The 21,436-nt window shown below is 31.3% G+C and overlaps 1 pseudogene; it reads right to left on the bottom strand.

Annotated features, from left to right (window-relative positions):
• Positions 1-14,252: 14,252 nt before the first annotated feature.
• On the bottom strand, positions 14,253-17,746 carry LOC112997790 (probable glycosyltransferase At3g07620; annotated as a pseudogene).
• Between the last annotated feature and the right edge of the window lie 3,690 nt (positions 17,747-21,436).

Below are 21,436 nucleotides of genomic sequence, written 5' to 3'. Positions count from 1 at the left end.
TTGAATTCATTTTTAAGCATTCAAACTTATTATCATTATCTTTTACTTTTCTTATCTTTTACATTAAAATCTCTTGTCTATTTTATCTTTAAATCTCTTATCTCTTTACATTTTTATCTTATCTCCTACATCTCTTTATCTTCTATTTTAAATTTCTTATCTTTCTTATCCTTGACTTTTTCCAAATTTTACATATATAATTCTTCATTTCCTCTACCCTTCTCTTGCTTAAAAATTGAGATATACTTCAACTCAAGTACCACTTGGACTTTCGAATAACTTTACTATTTGTAATAATTTGATACATTTGTCAATGAGTTAACAATCTGTAAAAAAAAATTGTAGAAAGTCAATGAAAAATGTGTAATACAACATCATTTTGACTTTTTTTAAGAAAAATGAAAATCAAATTGAATTCTTTGTCATTTTCTTTTTTATTCTAAATATAAACTTTTTTATTACTAATAAATGTTTTATGGGTATGGTTTAAACATTAACCTACGTATTTTAGTAGATTTTATTTGAATTTTTGTATTACTTTAAATATTAGGAACTTATAAAGTTATATTTTTTTAATTAAGTTATGACATTATATTTCTTTAATATTATTTTATGAATTGCTTAAATACTCTTATTATTTTATTAATATCATATCTGTTAAATTCCAATTCAATCATTAAATTTTTAATTAGTACATTGATCGATTCAATGACTAATCTGATTTTAAAAATATTACTATTTAAATATACTAATTTTTTCTGAAACTTACAAAATTGTTTTTAATTTAAAAATATTCACTTGTAATTTTGTATTTAAAAGAGCATGTTAAAAAATGTGTTGATAGTATTTTTTTCAATAAATTACATAGGCACACATGTATACATGTATGAATATATAAAATTGTAATTATCCTCACAAATCCTTTTTCTATAACTATTGGAAAATAATTTATTTTGAAATTTCTTTTTTCTCTATTAATATTTATATATTGTTGTAATTAGAATGTACTTCATGTATAATTTATTTCATAAATGTATAAGTAAAATAAATTAGAAAGAATTACTAGAGTAAGCTCTTTATTTATTTTCCCAACTCTACCAAAGACGGTCTTATTTTAAAATTTTTATTTTCCGTTTTACGTTTGATCTTGAAACCATTACATTCTTGATGAGGTGGGGGTTGAGAGGGGGAAATTCGACTCTCATCTATCCCGTAAACATGTCTATAATTCAAAGGTAACAGCACAAGTAATTATGAGCACAAAGTATAACTACGAAATTTTATGGCTAGAAACTTGACTTGAACTTTTTATTTATTTATTATCAACACTTGATTTGAACAATTAAGAACTATGAAAACTAAATATAAATTAATTAACTTTAGGATGATTAAAACATGCACAGAAGTTAAAGTATGGGAAGTAAGCGTAATTATATTATAAGCAGAAAGTATAATTTTGTAAAAGAAAAGTATGTTTTTGTCTATTAAAATTAAGTATTTCACTAAAACTTATTTTTAATATATATATATAATTTTATAATAAAAGTATTTGTAAGATAAAAATTTTAAACATATCATTTGACTACTAACTTATTTTTCAAAAAAATATTTTATAAAATCAAAATTTTTAAAATTAAAATTTTACATACACGTCCAGAAACACATTTGATTTCTAAACACTCAGAATATATAATTTTCTTACAATAAAATTGAACAGACATATTTATACTTGCATGTGCGTATATTAATGGCCCCAGCAATAATAGTCCTATCTCAAATTTAATTTTATAGTGGCTAAAATCCAAAACAATTTATTTATAGGTTAGGAGAGAGGACTCATATTATCATTATTGTTTTTTAAGAATCAATAAACTGTCCAAGTCTCCTCAACAAGAGAAGCGTTTCCTTCATACTCATCACAGAGAAAGAGACGTGTACTTCCCAATCCTACCGACGCGCAAGTTAACATCATGTTGAGTGAGAGATCCAAGACTCTAACTCAATGGGTATAAATTATAAGAAATAAAATTAATAGATTCACTTATATAAATATAGAGTTTTTGACAAATCAATAGACTCTACTTTTTTGACAAAAAAGTTTTCAAAAAAGTAATTAATATAATTGGGATTCAAATATGTTAGGCAGACTTTTTCCACTTAAGTAGAGTTTTTGGGTAAAATATTCTAATTAAAAGATTAGAAGAGTGTAATATCTTTTTTGATTGATTTTATCTTACATTAATTGATATTGTGCAATAGAGAAAAAAAAAAGTCTCAAGCTTAGCATGAATATTAAACTGTGCAAAAGAGTCTAACAAGAAAATACATCAATACTTTTCTTATGGACATCAAGGAGCAAGCACCGGACAACACGATATGATAAGCATAAAAATTAGAGGTTTGAACCTCGAATTCCTCTATGGGGCTCCTCTTATAATTCTATCCAGCCCAATACAAGTTAATGTACAATCATTAAAGTTTAGATTTACTAAAATAGCTCAAGTATATTTCCTCGGCATGAAACCCATTTAACTTGTGTGTTCTAATTTTGAAGAAAATTAGTACGATTGTACCATCGATCTGCTTGAGCTAGCTGTCACTGTAAATTAAACCAGGTAATTTTTTCAACAATTAACTACTGTTTTGCATAATTGCATCTTAACATGCACATCATATATATATATATATATATATATATATATATATATAGACTGATACTCAAGTAGTACCTTGTACATCATATATATATATATATAAGACTGATACTCAAGTAGTACCTTGTACTGAGGTTCTCTTGATTGGATGCTGCATTGGATACTCTTAATTCAACATATTAAGATTATAATAAACTTTAAATTGAGTAATTCATCACTCTCAGTTTACTATAAAGACAATTTTATTTTAAAAAGAAAATGATTTTTTTTTAAAATCCTTATTATCTCGTGAATTTGCAATTACTACATATACCAAAATGCATATATTCAGCAAAAAAAAATAACAAAATGCACAAATGTATAATTAATGAGAGCATGAACCAACTAACATGAAATTACTTTAGCTTACTGTCTGATTTTGAATATAAAATTAAAATTGAGGAGGTTGTAAGTGATGGTAATAAGATCTCCCAACAATTTTAATTTTATTAAGGGGTTTTGGGATTTAATGAAGGAAAAAGACTATTTTATATGTCTATTCTATGATGAAGGAATTTTACTTAAAAGCCAAGTTACCGAAAAGCTTATTAACTTTCCCGTGACATTGATACCAAAAATATATTGCCTTCGTAAAATTGGAGATTTTTTACCTATTTTTTTTAATAGCTAGGTTACTTGTTTAAAATAATAATTAAGGTCTTAGTAACGAGGTTGGGGTGGGATGGACTCTTTAATTGTATGTAATCAATATAATTTCATTGCTAAAAGACATATTTTTTATAGCATTTTTGTGATTAACGAGGTCATTGATTCTTAAAAAAGGTATAGAAAAGAATGCATAAATCACTTAAAAGTGAATTTTGAAAGAGCATGTGATTTTATCAATTGGAACTTTCTAAATTATATGTTGAAAATATTTGGATTTAGTGACAAATGGAGATCATAAATAAAGGTGCACATTTATAATGAAAAATTATTGGTGTTTGTAAATGGAAGTAAGAAGATCATTATGATAAGTTTTGAACTTGTGTCAGAGTTAAAAATTAATTTTTATAAAAGTAGTGTTACATATTAGGGTTCAAGTGGAAGAAACTTATTAGATTTGCAATAGATATTTAAAATGTTAATGTTGAATTTGTACCTTTTAAAATATCTTGTCTCCCAATCAGTGTCAATCTAAGAAATGTCATAGTGTGACATTCATTAGTGGACATAATTGTTAGAAGATTGTTTTTGTGGAAAACATGTCTTTTGTTGGATGGTAAAATTGTTCTTAATTCAATGTTAATCAATATTCTTATCTATTTGATCTCTTAATTTTTGAGAATGTTGGTGAAAGTGCAAAAAATATTACTCAACTTCAACACAGTTTCCTCCGGAATAGGTCTAGGGATTGGACAGGAGAAAAATAGCTTGATCAGTTAAACAAGATGGCTTAAGCCTAAGTGTAATGAGGGGATGTGGGTTAATAATCTTCCTCTCTTCAACTTAAGCTTATTTGGGAAATGGAGGTAGAGGCTAATGAAAGAAAAAAATGGGATCTTTACCAAAAAAAATTATGTCTTGTTTGTTATTATTTTAGAGGGCTCAATCATGTTTGTCCTTAACAGTTGATAGCTTAAGTGTCTTTTGCTTTGGAATTTTTTGAGCTGGAGAAAAGGTTTTTGAGAATATATGAAAAAGCTTGGCCCCTTCTAAGGTGATGGATTTCCTCCTTGAAGATGTTCTTGAACAAAATATCTACTAGGAGGAATTTATCTCATAGAAATATCTCTTAGTAATAATGCTCTAATATATGTTTTATGTGGAGAAAATGATGATTATAATTGATACTATATTTAATCATGTATTACAAACCTATGTGACACCAATCTGTTTTCTTTATCTTTATCTTTCTAATAAATCAAATTATATCATTTATCATCCTTATATTTTTTTTTCTCTTTCTTTCTTAAAGTGTCAAATAACGGGTTGTGCATACATTTTTATCCCAGGACACTATGTGCTCAATTGGTGGAGAGTTAACATTCCTATTCCTTGATTTTTATTTCAACTATTTCTTTCAATTCTGTTTTATGGCAAAAGATTCTTTTGGCAAGAAAACATGATCAATGATCTTAATTGTGATGGTGTGTGATCCATATGGGAATTAAAATGAGGTCGTTTTTCCAAACAAGAGGTGCGAACTGATCTCAATTTTTGGAAGGATATAAAAATGACTTCATAGAGATGGTTTTTGGCAAAATCTAGGAGAATCCTCGGTCGCTAGCTGAATGTTGTGGCAATCCCTATTTCATGCGTTTCAAAATCTGATGGACATTAACCAATGGCTTGTTCTATTCATATAGAAATGTTGTATTGGTGGCTTCATTACTGGAGCACGTATTGAAGGTTTAATTATGATATGTTCAATAAAAATACCTTAATTAAGATGTATTTGAAATATTTATAATGCTATTCTCTTTCCTTAAAAAATAAAAAAGATCGAATTCAAGATTCAATGCTATAATCCACTCTCTTGTATTCAAACTGCTTCTCATGTATGATCGATGCATCTCTTAGTCACTTAATTTTTCGTTCTTCTTCCTTTCACATTGTTTATTATATCAGGGACTAGTTGGAATACTTTTTTTTTCAATTCTTTTCTTTTTACATAACATTATTATTGCTTTGTATAAGTTTGGAAGTATATATGTTCCTTAGTTTAAGAGATCCGGGTTCAGGGTATAATGGAGTAAACTTTAAAGATGAAATATCTACGTACGGCAGTACTTTTTTTTTTTTTTGGTTAAACCTATTAATGCATGCTTATCAACATTTGATATGATTTATATATATACTTTAATTCACTTACTGTTTTTTAATAACTATTTTAAACTTTTGAATCACAATAAGTAAAATAAATAGCATATATAATAATTAGATAAACACTAATATTTTATTATATCTCCAAAAACTAAAGAGACTTATAAAATTAAACATCAATGTCTATGTATATTTTAATTTAAGATTTATATTTTCATGATAGTAGTATATGAATGTTATATGATGCTTAGTTGCATTATATCATATACATTGTCTGAATCTCATTATAATTAACGTCCTAGGTTATTTTATATAAATAAAAAAATTAATTAATAAAAAAAATATCAATTTTATAAAATTAATTCTATCATTATTAATTTATTTTTAATTTTTATTTCTCATATCATTAATATTATAAGGAATATAAATAAAAAAAATAATTAATGTTATATTAAAAACTTAAAATAATAATTATTTTGAGATAATTTTTTCTTACACAAGAATCATTATGAGACAAACAAAGTAATATTTAAATTAATATTGTATCATATACTGTCATGTAAATACTTATGTAATTAATAGCCGTATCCTTGTTTCCTAGATAAGAAATGAGCAGTGGGCACTGTAAATAAGTAATACCTACTTCATCTAAAAAGTTCCAACTTGATTCAATAGTGTCCTATTTTATTTACATTTTACAGTCTCCCATTTATGACTCAGGACTCGGGCTGTAAGGGTCAAGATTCAAGAAATGTGGGCATGCAAGAATTGCAGTTGTTATGTATCACTGATATCTCTTGTATTTTTCATGATACAGTGCAATTCTATTTGAATTGAGTTCCGTAGAATCACTGTAAGAAGTAATATAACTTAACTACAAATCTAGGTACTAGCTAGGACCAATATTATTGATTAAGCTGAATTAACTCCATAACAGTGATAAATACAATAAATTACATAGAGTTTAAGAAGTTGAAATGTTTAACTTTGTTTATTACAACTATAAAATAAATTTATCACGACAACGCATGCCACAAAATCTCATACATTAAATGAGTGGAGCCATATGTTTTTTTAAATGATTGGAATGCTTGCATTTCGTCTTATAAGTAAATTACATCGCAAGCATCCTTGTACGGAAATTTTAAATAAAGGCAAAGTTTCAATAAATATAAATTAAAATATATTATGAAGGAAGTAGGTATAATTAACTTGAAAAAATATATGCATATTTTATTCAACAGAAATTGAAGTTAAAAAGAAAAGAAATAAAAAAAAGGAGAGCGAGAGAAAACAAAAATATTAAGTCAGTGGAATATATAAAAATAAAGGTGCCCTCCTTTGCTTTTGTGAAGGTGCTGGCTGATGTAGCTTCGACTTCTTACCCTTGTGGGAACTACTCTATAAAGTATATGTACTTGATAATTTATATAACATTTATTTAAAATGTGAAAATTGTCTAAGTAAATTTATTTAAAATTATAAATACATAATTACGAAAAATAAATTATGAGTGTTAAACATGAAAATTAGAATAGAAGAAGAGAGATACAAGATTATACATTAATGATAGTAAAAATTCTCTTGAATCAACATATGAGTGATATTAGTCTCATTTAATGGGTTAAAAAATACCTTTAAACTTTGACGGATACAAAAATTAATGAAATTATGTATTGATAAAAATATAAATTATTTCACCATCAAGAGTGAGTGTATTAATTAAGTTTAATAGTGATGTATTAATAATGTAAAACAATTTATTTATATTATTAGTTGATTAAAAATAGTTTATATAAAAATTATTATAAAATTAATAAACTTATTATACATCATGATTTAAAATTAAATGACGATATAAAATTATGTAGTAATAATGTAAAACAATTTATTTATATTATTAGTTGATTAAAAATAATTTGTATAAAAATTGTTATAAAATTAACAAATTTATTATATATCATGATTTAAAATTAAATGACGGTATAAAATTATTTTATATCGTTAGAGTATCATGTATTTCTCATATAATTTATTATATAAGGTGAATATGGATAAAAAAAAAGGTAAACTATTATTAATATAATAATAATAATTATTATTATTGTTACTTAAATAAAAAAAATTCTATTCTATTATTAAATTTGCATTTATAAATTGCTGGGGTTGAAAATATCTTCTTTGGGGAATGGCCAGGCTGGTCTTGCACGCCTTTTGTGTCCATATATAAAGCTTCTAATATTAGCACACAAAGTCGGAGGAAAATAAAATACAAAAGTTCAAATATATATAAAGAAATGTTTAAAACATATCATGTTGATAATTTACATGCTCATTATCTGTCTCTAATCTGCCTTTCATTTTTATTTTTTCTATAAAAATCAAATTTAAATATTAGGGAGTTTGCAACAACTCATACAAACTTATTAACCAAGTGAGTTATAACCTCTTATATCTCTCTTTCGTTCATTTTAAGTTATATATGTCTTGTGTCTTTTCAAACAATTATTGAAAAGAGGAGATCGATCAATTGGTACGAGAAAAGCTTCAACACAAATGCACAATATCCTCCACCTATTTTTTCTTCCTGGGCCTATAGTGGAAGGTGCAATATATGCATGGATTCTGAAAATTATAGGACCCAAACTATTTAATCTAATAAATGAGTGGAGCCATTGTTATTAGCTTCCCCCAAACTATTTAATCTAATAAATGAGTGGAGCCATTGTTATTCGATTTCCTTTTCCTCTCAATTTGTTTTTGGATGAATGCAATCGTCATTCACATGCAATTCCTGCACCATCATATATAGGGCCTCCCCGTCGTAGCTAGTACTAGTGATGCCATTTCTTCCAAGGTATTAATTTGTTTCAAATTTCCTTTAAACAAATCAAATCAGACAAATAAGGAAACTTTCTTACCTGAAATTAATTAAACTTGTCATATCTTTCTAAGAGTTTGGCTTTTCTATGTTTGTTTCTTTTAATTCAAAACTTTCTCAAAGGTGTTCGTCAATTACATAGTACTAGTAGGTTCTTAATCATGGTAGGATATTTTGGATAATTTACATAATGTCCTAGGTTTAAATTTTGTTATCGCCATACGCCAAAAAAAAAAACCTTTGGTCTCTCTGTAGTCTTTTTTTGGGTTAATGAATCTCTCTAAAGTCTGAACTTCAATAACTGCATATATATGAATTGGTGAATCGAATTGAATATTGCACATAAGTAGATGTTAACGGAGCTGTTCCTTTCCTTAGCATTAAATACCGTAATGTTGATTCTCGCTGAACGCCTTAGATCTTGAGGTTTGGCACGTCACATCGTTCACGTTCTATTTATATACTTATCATCCTATATTTTCATTCATAAATCTAATTCATTTAATTATAAAAATAAAAAATAACAAATTGGTTAGTTTGAATCATCATTTTTACTAGATGCATAATGAACTGCCAAACATATTTAGTTTTTATCGTAATTTATATTGGGTCAAATAATCTTAACTTCGTTGGTCGAATGTTGGATTTTATTTTTGTAAAACCTTCTTAAAAAATATAATAGTATATTTTACATGCATTAGTTGGATATATTTATTCATAAAGTAGTTAATCAATGAAAAATTTATTTTTTTAATTAAATAAGTAATGGGTAGGTTAGACTTGTTTAATGCGTTTTTGGCTTGGATCATTAATATATTAATGATTTGTTTCGGAATAAATACTATACTCTATAATTTTTTTTATTTTTTTAACAGAAATGTACTCTAGGTTTTGTTCTTGAGCATTACTGTAACTGGGAATAAATACTATTTTATTTTTTTTAAAAAAACTTGGATGGTTCTATTTATTTTACATAGCCAATTATTATCATTTGACCGGCCCTGAGCCAATATATAATAGTAGAAAACATGTTGTTAAATAACGGACTTAATTCACTTGGTCATGCAAGAAATTTTGGTCAGTAGGTCTATGTGATGTATAATTCTATTATAAATTGGGCGAAAAAAAATTAATGGTTTGTCTTCTTCTTGAAATGCAGAGAGCTACCTTTTCGAAAATTTTAGAAATTAAAAATAGTAATAATATAAGCTTTTTCATCAACCACAATAATGCAAGTGCATGAGCATTAAATTTATGCAAATAATAGATACAAATTAAAATAAATAAATCATACAACTAATCTATATAGTAGGTTTCATTTTTTTATAGGAAAAATGGAACAATTTAATCATGTTACAAGTATATGTAATTATCGTCAACCCCTTCTCATCTTAGTTTCATTTCATACATGTGGGTTGTCAAATTGCTACCTATAAAGTTATCCTTAATAAAAATTGATACATCAATCGCGTAGATAACTTAATAATGAATTAATGGTTTTAATTAAATAATATCGAGTTTGAATTTTAACCATTATTTTTAAATTAAATTGAATTAATTAGCCGGTTTCATTAATCCGACTTAGAACTAGTTTAGTGATCGGTATGTTAATTGAAAAAAATTAAATTATTTCAGAATCAGTAAAGAACCATTTGAACTTGTACACAAGCAGTAAAAAAAAGTACGCGCAAATAAAATTTAAAGTGATATTTAAAAAAAAATCATTTTTTATTTTTTAATTTGATCTAAAATACTTTTTAATAAATAAAAACATATATTTAAGAATTACATAAAGGTACAAATTAATTTCAATTATTATTCATTTTTTATCTTATAAAAAATTACTTATTTATATTAATTTTTAATTTTTAATTATTTTGATTATATAAAATATTATACATATATATAGGATGAAAAATATAAATTTAATTACTACTGATTCAAATCACAATTTAATTGCAATTAGACCAATAAACCGGTAAACTAGTGTTTTCATTGATTTACTTATCGCTCCATTTATTTTTATAGATTACGAGTCAGATTTTTAAAATTGTGATTTTAACAATGTAATTATATTAAAACTTAATTATGAGTCTTACTTGAGTTTGAATATGGGAAGTCAAACCCCAAAAATATAAAACGATCAGTTATTTATATTTATTTGTTCTTTACATCGATGCCACCAAATTATTAGATTTAATAATAAATTTTTATAATATATGAACATGTAAAAAATGAACATATCACTGATAAAATATAAAAAAAAAAAATTAAATGGTAGTGAAATCTTGGATAATTTACATGAAGTTTTAGGTTTAAATATCATTGTTTCTATTGTTACATAAAAAAATATTTTGGGAAACAGCTGCTTCATTGCAAATTTTGAGTGTCATAAGCTGCTGAAAGGATAATGATATTCGTACATCACATTATCGTACAAAAATACTCTATTTTAGAAGGATAAAAGGTTATTTAAGCCTATATAATGTATATCGTCAAAGAAAAACTACCAGCAAAAATCGAACAATCCCCGGCCTTACAAATTTTTAACATTAACTTGTGTACTTACACTCATAATAAATAATATTTTTATTTGTATAATATAGGGTTTCTATCCTTTTTGTCCACCTATGAAATTGTAATTGTTTATTTGTATACTATAGAATTGTAATTTTACTACAACAAAATGTCAGGTTCCAAAAACTTATAGGACTACTAGTAATTAATAAATCTCAATAGGGCACTTGATGGAATTAGAATTAGTCTTGTTGTCAGTTACGATTCCTCAATACATTTGTACAGTACTCTACGTACGGTGCATGCCACACATAGTTTTCTCCGCAAAAGTGATTGGCTTTCAATTGTTTTAAGAGAAAATAGTTTATGTATTTATATTATAGTATTATTAATAAGAATTTTTAATTGATTGATAATGTAATAGTTATTAAATTCTTGTCTGAAATGTTATTTTTTTTATTAAAGATATTTATATCATTTTAATGAATTTATATTCTAATAATCAATATGAAGAAAAAATATTTTCTAGATGAATCAAGTTCTGTGTAGTTCCTTTCACAATTAACACCGTCTTTATTGTTTGCACGGGCCATAAAGGTTCTGTTGGACTTTCTGGAAGTTATGGGAAAAAATGCTAATGGCCCAACCCGGTGATGCATATGTATGTAGTAGCAGTTAACTATGATACATACAATACAACACAGTTACACGAGATTTCGCGATCATAATATGTATCCATTCAATTCGTATGTGGCTTCATTTAATTGTTAATCAAAACAAAAGAAAGAGAATGTGGTTTCATTGGTTGCCAACATTGTTAGATGACTAAGTTCTTTTAATATCTTGACAGAAGTTTAATTTCTTGATTATGCATATAGAAATTTTTTTGTTGGGAGAGATAAAACTTATTTAAATAATCTCTAAAGCTTAAGATTATATAGTCTCATGACTTTGAGCTATCATGATATCTTACTTTTTTTAAGAAAGTGATTTCGTTTTGTTAGTTTGATTATACACTAAACTTAAATTGAACATATTATATGTTTGCTATCAAGCTTATAAATCAAACATTAATACATAAATTGAGTTTGAATCATATGTATTCATTTATATTGAATATCTGTGAAGAACTTTGTTTTGTATAAATATTTTACTTTGTTATAATACAATGACTTTCATCAACAAGGCCCAGCATAATTAATAGATGATTGAGTTTTTTAAGGTATGCCGATAGAGATTTAATTTCTTGACCGTGGGTACAAAGAAAACGTTATTAAAGTAAAATCCACTTTGATAATCTTTACGTCTCAAAAGTGCTTGTCACAAGAACCTTCTCTCAGCTTTCCTACTCCATTTTCGCTGTTGTTGTTTTGGAAACTGATAACTCAAACGCCGCTGTTAATGGCAACTCCATTTCCTCCGTCGACCCCACCATCGGAACTGATTTCCTCCGACGACCCCACCATGCTCCTAGACCGCCATTTACAAGTGTCTGCACTGTAGCATGTCTCCTTCGTCATATAGATTGTAAACTCCTCTCAGCACCTGAGCCTTGTCCAGTCGTCGAAGATCAATAACCTAGTCCTCATACTTGACTGCCATTTCTCCAGCGAGTAGAATAATGTTGTTCCATTCGCAGCACCCTCCCTGCACATTTCTTCAGCTCTTGTGTCAGTCAGCCCCATCAATAATACCATATCCCCACCTAGGTATTTAGGCGTCATGTCTTGTCCTCCATTTTATCGAATAGCTCCAAGTTCCTTAGTCTTCCATTTATTTTCTTCTATGGGTATATCAATCTACATTGTCGAATGGGAGATTGATCTCGTTGGGAACCATCTCCTCTCCATGGTGTTGCTTCCTTTCGCCACCACTGTTGCATACGAGATTGGTGCTTGTATTCGACATGGATGTTGTTGTTGTTTCAGTGCTCCGCCGTTCCAGAACGTATGGTCTATCCCCACCTTGTGTTTCACGTCAATGGTAGATTCACCCTTTTTTGTTGGCTCCCTTTCATGCTCTGGGCGATTGGCGTGCAGTTTCAAACCCTCGATTATCATGTTATCCAGCTGGTGTTCAAGCCTCCCTACATTGTCCACTCCTTTGAATCGAACAAATTCATACTTCCGCCCACCTCTATTTCTTCTCTTTGTAATGAATACCTCTCTCACATCCCCTCATTTCTTAAATTCAAACCACAGATCCTTCTCATCCATCTCCTCTGAAAATCTTGTGAAGTAGAAAGAGCAAACACCCGGTGCGTCCCTCTAATTTGCCATTCCACGTTCACGTCGTCGTAGCGCCAGTGTCTTCGTTGATTGTTGGCCATGCCTATTTTCAGCCTAGTTGTGTCGGGATCCCTCTCTCACCCTCACTCTGTTTCTTTCACTCACCCACTCTCTCTCTAGCTCTGGCTCTCGCACTCTCCAGCATTAAAAATTATAAATTTAGTTAGATTTGTTTAGTTCAGTCTATTTTGGTCTGCATATAAATGGACTGAACTTAGCTAACTCACTAATTAAATGGACTATGTTTTTATCTGATTGGCGTTTTGCTGCGAGCTAATGGACTGGTCTGTAGACTTCATAATAAAAAATTGAAAAATGAAAGAAAAAAATACAAAGATCTGCAAGCAGTGATTTAGTATAGTTAAAAGCTGCGAAAGTTATAGATCTTGTATCTGCCAGCGTTATTTCTCTGACTTAAAAGTTTGCCCTTTGCACCACCAATTTAAGGTTGCAAAAAATGTGCAGCCGACTTTTTAGACTATGTGTTAAAGACTTGAAGCCGTGTCCAGAAAAGTTTCTGTGCAATGTGCATCTACTTGTACCACTAAAGTACTAGTACCCATAATGCAGCATTGTTAACATCATGCAAAAATATAGTGATGTCATGCTTTACAAAGAAATTTCTTGAGACAGATTGATACTTGGGAAAGTCTTGTCTTGCCCTAACTTATTACTAGTAACTAGTAAAGTGAGAAATGAGTTTATTTCTGCACATAACCATACAATCATGCCAATAGTTTCCCAGTCTGCGATCAGAAATTTCCTGCATCCCACATCTTTAACAAAGACAAGTAACTTGTAATCTAGTGCAATCCTGCAAAGAAATGATTGAACATCTCAATGCATAGAGACCTTTAGAATTGGGCATTGAACATTTCATTAAATAAGATATGATTGCTTGTATAGAAAATTTGTTTCATCATGGGTGCTGGAAACATGGACAAGAAAGGTAAACCTCAAATGGCTTCAGAAGAATTTTATTTACACAACAGTCCAAAAGACCATTTACAGTAATCAAAAATGATTTTAGCCCAAGAGATTAAAGAGAGGGTCAAGTTCAACCGGGCAAAATCCATAGTGCAGCTTGGGTTTATAAGCCTTCCAACATATTGAAAGCTTGAGAAAGAACTTTTTTGCTATCAAAGTTGCTTAGTCTATCATTTTGGTAGTATTTCATGCTGACTTATACTAAATCTTGTTCACATCAATTGATTTGCAGGGAAACCTTCTTCAGAAAGCCAATGTTCCATATTGCATGAAGAATCATATGAAAAAAGTTATACTTAACAGGAACTTTGTGCCACAGGAAGTGCTGCTGAACCTTATTTACTCCCAAATGCAGTGTCAGGTACTTCTCTTCTGGGATTGAGAGAAGTATGTTTCTGGGACTTGGGACATCCCTTTCACGAACAAACACAGAAAATGCCTCCCACTTCAATACCTCAAATAAAGGTGGCACATAATTATCTGATATGATAACGGGCACACACTCAGAAAAAATGGCCTCAATTATTCTTGGGGTGTGAACCTCATAGCCTCTAGCACATATGCAATACTTGCTGCTATTCATATATTCCATATACATCTTTTAGCCTTCCAAATCTCGTGGCATTGGACCAAAAATTTTCATGTCAAGTTCTTTATTTTCCCAGTGGTTTAGCAGGATCGGACAGACATAACCATGCATGCTTCCAGAGAAAAAGGCCAGAATAGACCTTTCTGAATCCCTGCAAATCGTCTTAGTGGACCCATCACAGAGTGTACATATGTAACAGGTAGAGTAGTGTCCTTCCCTATTTGGAAGCCTTTAGCAACATTAGAATTGCAAAGAGACCTAATACAACCTTTCATTGGTTGCCTAGTGATTTGAGAGGCCTGCAATTGTATACAGCACCCTATGTTCATAGTGCATAAAATTTAAGCTGCACCATAGATCCAGGTTCAGCAACTTGAAATAACATTAGCATGGGGACATTATCCCTTTTCACTAGACACATAAGCACTATGCCGAATATTTTCAAAAGGACAAAATTTATCTTAGAATTTGAATCAAATTCTATTGTGTAAAACAAGTGGAATATTCCGTGACTTAGCATAACAAGTATTCAACAATGGCATAACTTAGCCACATCATTCTAAAAACAAGGTCCTCTGATCAAAATGAATTGTACACATGTCAAGTTGTGTGCGTGAGCCACCTTGTGATGTATATGATCAATTCAACTATATGTGGCTGAGTATGATCTGATCAAATTTCTGAATTGATATATGGTTGTTTGCTTAAAAGCATTTTCTAAAAGGATGCCAATCTTAAAAGAGAAATTTACCAGCACCATCCTGTAAAAATGTTACATGAATACTAATAGAAGTTATTCATTGGAAGCGCACCCAATCATGACAAGCAACAAGAAAATGATCTGCTCCATCAGTTCTGTTCCAGAAACAATATCTTCCTGCAATTAGCTCCACATATTTCTCAAGATGTTGCTTCATCTGTTTCCGGTTAGAAAGAGTAACCCTTAGCATTTGTGAACTGAATGGTAAGTAAAACAAATGAGCTTTTTGGGGATCCCTCACAATGAACCTTTTATTTCCTTCCATCAACTTCATAAACCACCCCTCTGAGGCATAAATTCCTCTCATCTTTGGTTGTTGGAATATTGGTTTTGCTCCTTCTCTATAGATAAAAACTTTGAGCTTGCGCTCCATCAGTTCATAACTCCTGAAGAACAGATGTATAAATGTGTTACAGTTATCTACTGAAAGAGGACCTATGCATCAACACAGAATTCTTTTTTTTTTTTTGGAGGGGGTTGTTTTCCAGGCCAACAGATGGAATGATCTCCAAATTATTGCTGGTACAGAGGAAGTCTAGTTGACAATGTGCATATTTAAACTTGTAGGATTAAATGACATGAATTCTTGAAATTGATTTTAAAAGTTCCAAATCTAATCAAATCATAGTAGCACACTAACCAAAAAACCACAGGACAACTTGCAACTGATATATGAGATTATAATAATAAAAGAATAATACTCTAACGCAATGCTATACATCTAACATATTGAAGAATTGCTAGGATACCTTGAAAACTTGGAAACATCCCAGAAAATAGAAGCATAAAGTCCTGAAGAATTTGACATGACATGGGCATTTTCAATCTCTAGTTTTGCAGATAAGAGTTCCCTGTCCCGTCGAGAAGACCACCTTGGCCTCTGTCATCAATACATAATACATGAAAATTAGGACTCCAAAGATTCCACAGTGGCTCAAATAGGAACCACGAAGCTGAAAAACATACCATAGAAGCAGAACTATTAAAGCTCTGAAGCATCAAAGAGTTCATCTGTGTTATTGAAGTTGGCCACACCAACTTACTACTCGTTGATGAAGTACCCATCTTAGGTTTACTATTTGACTTGGACAAAGGAGATTTCAACACTTGTGCATTCTCATTTTGAGATTTCATTTCCACACTTTGTATTATACTCTCATTTGAAGGTTTTTTCACAGCAAGCAACATATCAGATGTGCTCAAATCAGCATACTTAGGTCTTTTCTGTGTGTAACTGTAAATTGCATCCTCATGATGACTTGCCACTTTAAAACCCTTGTTGGGGATGCTACCCTCTCTTGAACTTGTGCCCCCATCAGATTCCAAATCAGCTTCTTTCTCAGAAGCATATTCTTTTGAATGAGAGGCAAAAGTAACATTAAACATGACATTGGTTGCTGCTGTGGATCTAAACACACCCTCCTGTTGCGAAGTTCCAGAAAGGAAAACTTTAATTGGCAAAGCCACTGAGCTCCCACCAGCATCCAACAAAGAATAATACGCTGTCCAACAACATTGGAAAACAACTATCACAGCAACGAACACGCCAACAATTAAGAGCCTTCTAATTGCCACATGACACAATTTCATGACTACAACAGAGATACCCATTTCATATAAAACTCAACTGGTTAACTTCCCCCCAAACTGAAAGCATAACCAGTACCATATTTGGAAGAAATCTTCAACTTAGCAAACAAAACCAAACACCCTTTAACCATAAAACACAGAAAAAGGAAGATCAAGGAACATTATTACCTTAAAACCGTGTAATTTCTACAGTTTCTCAGTTGTAGACTGTATTGTTGCTCAAACGCAGCAGAAAATAATATATCCTTGTTAGTGCATATAACTACGTTCTTGCCACTATCCCGAAGATCAAAAAACGACGTCGCTGATGTCGTTGCCAATGGTGATTGAGTTTTATGAAGGGTTTATGGCAGTGCAGGATCGAGAGAAGAAGAAATGGATGCGATTCTGAAGGTGGCAATTCAATTGCCCATATTCTCCCCACCAGTTAACCCGAACCCGACCCGCGAGCGTTCTTCCACGGAGCTCCGTTTCTCGCGCTGGAACAACGCCAACGCCGACAAGTTCAACCGGCGCCGCCGAACGCTCCAGGAAATCGAAGACGAAACATGTCACACTCGCCGCTTCACGGCCGTCGACAATGTGACACCCTCTACCCCTCACATATATATTAATAAAGGAATAAAAATTCAAATATTAATTAAAAGTATTTTTAAAACATTTTTAAATACAAGCTTTTCAAAGGTAAAAGGCTCACATTCATTTTCTTCTCCATCATATTCAAACTTCTCCAAATAAATAATAAAGTCATCTATACTCAAAGAAAGTCATATAAGTCTCATACAATTAATATAGAACCTATATCTTAATGTCACATCCTATCAGAGCGTGGTGTTTCCGTGTCCTCTAGCATGAGGTTCTTCATAGTCATCCCCCTATTCATATGCTCCCCCGAACACAAGTTCAAGATCATCACAGGATCCAAACACAACAACACACAGGGAGTGAGTTATCACATTCCTAGCTAATAGAGAAACAAGACAATTAAATATACATATTATATAAATGAGATACCACTTGCTTAAACATAGCTCACGTAACTTCACCACTTCGTCATTCAAAATTCACTTTTCAATTATCAATCACATTACACAAGAATCCCACACTTCGATCAAGATATAATAACACATCAATTAGCAAGCATATGCAATAGTTATGCTAAGACTCAATTCTATATGCAATGTGGTACCATGTCAGTGAAAAACCACCATAGGGCGCTTAGGAGTACATAACAAGACACACCACACAATGGGTTTGTCAGGTCACTCTCACTAAGTAAGATCATAGGGAGACCAGTCAGGGTCACGATGTTTTGCGAGAATGCTCCAACCATATGAGATCAGCATAGGCTTAAAGGAGCACTCAAACCCGGTGACCCCCAAGGCCTACACTCTAAAGAGTCCGTCAGGGCCTCTTCCTCCTGATTCAGGTCCAACCCCTAAAATAAATTTTTTTTTTACATGCAGACACTGTTCATGAATTATACAATACCCACGACCTTACACTCGTGTTTTAAACACGTTCAACACAATTGCGCTACGATTTAACACTGGTTCCTAAATAGGAAACCTACATTTTCTCTTTAACACTGCGCATCCACGCTTTTCTCAAGATAACGCTGGTCGGGTATTGTACAATTCATAGCTTACAACACAAGTAATTTCACATCAAGTGTTAACTACACACTTATCCACAACTAGAACTCATTCACAATTTCACATCTCATAGTGTCACAATCCACCATCACATGTTTACACGTATCTCACAAATTAACACATGTTCAACTTTACACTTATACTCAATCTCAATAACAATATTATAATCTCAAAGCAACATGTTATTCTTCAATTCATCACATACTCACAATTTGAATTATCATTTCATATCCTCAATATAACAATTTATATAAAAGACTATCACAACATGAGGACTAAAACCCCTCAAATAATATTACACAATTATATCCAAATCGTAGGTCCAAATATACAAATATCAAGGGCACAATTTATCAAGCAATTTTCATCAGGACATCAATATTTTATTTATAATCATAAAGGAAAAATTGCAATTTAACAAACATCCCAAAATAAAATCCCAATTTAATCCTCTAAGGATCCCTACACATGTTCTCACTAATCCCCGACTGTGAATAACTCATCCCTTACCTCTAAGCGGGCTCACGTGTCTTCAGCCAGTGATAGCAACATCTCTAGCGGTTCCCGGAAATTCTTTCAATTATTCATCCGACTGTTCCGATAGAATTCCCAAACGTCAGAGAGACGGAGAAGAGATTGAAACCTCCACTTGTACTGTCTTCATACGATTCCTTTTTCTCCCTCCACGAATATTATCTCGCAAATCCCAACGGTGGAAGCGTGCGGAATTGAATTTCGAACAACATATCCAAATTTCACAATAATCCAACGGTTAATGAAATCGGGATCGTAGTTTTACCAAGACAGCTCTGGGTTTCTGCGGGAAAGAAAAAGGCTACAATACGAAGGATTTTTCTCTCATTTCAGACATGATATCGAAATTCCCGACGGTGATAATTCTCGGAATTATGTTGCGAACATGATACTCAAATTTCACGACGATCCAACGGTGAACGGGTTCAAGATCGTCGTTTTTCTGAGACTGGTTTGGTGGGCTGCGGGAAAAAGAAAGGGTTTTGAGAGGAGAAGAGGAAAAACGAAAATGAGGCCAAAAGGAGTCAGCTGACTTAACATAACTATTTATACCTAGGGTACTCAGCCTATTATTTGCTCTATATTTATTTATTTATTTATTACTAAAAAGATTTTTTTTTAAATTTATTTACGAAAAATTGGGATGTTACCAACGTCAGAATCGGGGACGACGGAGAAGGATTTCCTCGCGCTCGCTCTGCCGCCGCCGGATGAGGAAGAGGTTGAACCGGTTCGAGAGATGAGGTTTTAGGAGAACCGTTGACAAAGGATGAAATCAATCGCTTGATTAAGGCCACAGAGAAATCTACGCGCCAACTAAACATTGGTATTTTCTTTATAATATAAAGTTTGATTGTGATGTGTCAATGTAAAAATTGTTAACTAATCAGAAATCTTGTGATTGAATCAAAGTGACTATATTCTAGTTCTCTTAATATATTCGAAGTTTCATATATTCTCTTGTGTCTGTCCACTTTTCTGATAAAATAGGATAATGTGGTTGTTATTATGAAGAGGTTGTGTTTTTCATTAGTATTTTGTAGTTTATATTGCTTTGTTTAGAAAAATGTAGGAGTCTAATACTTAGATGCAGTTCTTTAATCATTTACAGACAGGGTGGCACAGTGTACCTTTTCCGGGGCAAAAACTACAACTACGAAACTCGTCTGCGATTTCCTTTCATGCGGTGGAAACCAGTGTCTCCAGTATATCCTAGGCTAATTAAACAACACTCAAAAAAGCAACTGAAATGCGTCAAAAGAGAAGGGACTTGATGCCCATACGCAAGCTAGGTAGATTGTTTTGAACATCCATTATAACAGAGAAATGAAAATTCTTGTTCTTTCTTCAAACTGACACATGCATAACTTTTTGTTGTATCAGGAAAAAATGGTGTTTATTGGGACCTTCTAACTAATATCAGAGAGGCATTTGAAGAGTGTGAGCTTGTGCGAATAAATTGCCAAGAACTAAATACAAGCGACTATCGAAGGATTGGAGCAAAACTAATAAGCATTGTGTCTACAGAAGAATCCAGTTGAGCATCTATGCAATGAACCTCTTGACATAAGCATTTTATCTAATTCAGATGATGTCAGTTTGCACAAGGCTGTGTCTTGTCCCACTGAAAATAGCAATCTATCAGTGCCTGTGGTTACTGATGCTGCATCACTTCCTATGAAATCCTGTGAAGCTGAAACCACAGAAGATGTCATGGCCATTTCTCGCGAGCCACAAATGTTGCCTGGAACTAATAACAATTCTGGCAGTAACATAGTAGATCTTTATTCTGACAAGTTTTCAGGAGCAGCAGATGTTAGCGAGACCTCAAGATCTGCACTTTGCATGGAAGGAATTTTATCACTGTTGGAGCAAGCTGTTGAGAAAGGCAGTGCACTTGTTTTAGACGATGAATATTTGGATGATGACTACATTTATCAAATCACAGTGGCTTTTGGTAAATCAGCTCCACCAGAGCCTGTTTATAAGCTACCTAGACAGGTTATCATTGTAAAAAGAGACAGAAGAAATTACCAGTGTTACGATGAAAGGGGAAAAAATGGATAAGAGTTCTAAAATTAGAAGAAAAGAATATGGTTAGGGATCTCTGAATGTAGTAGTACCACATAGAACGATAAACGTAGATAAACTTGCAATTCTGAAATGATACCAATTG

Source organism: Glycine max, chromosome 9, assembly GCF_000004515.6.
Source record: "Glycine max cultivar Williams 82 chromosome 9, Glycine_max_v4.0, whole genome shotgun sequence".
Lineage (NCBI taxonomy): Eukaryota > Viridiplantae > Streptophyta > Magnoliopsida > Fabales > Fabaceae > Glycine > Glycine max.
This window is presented reverse-complemented; position numbering and strand designations above follow the sequence as displayed.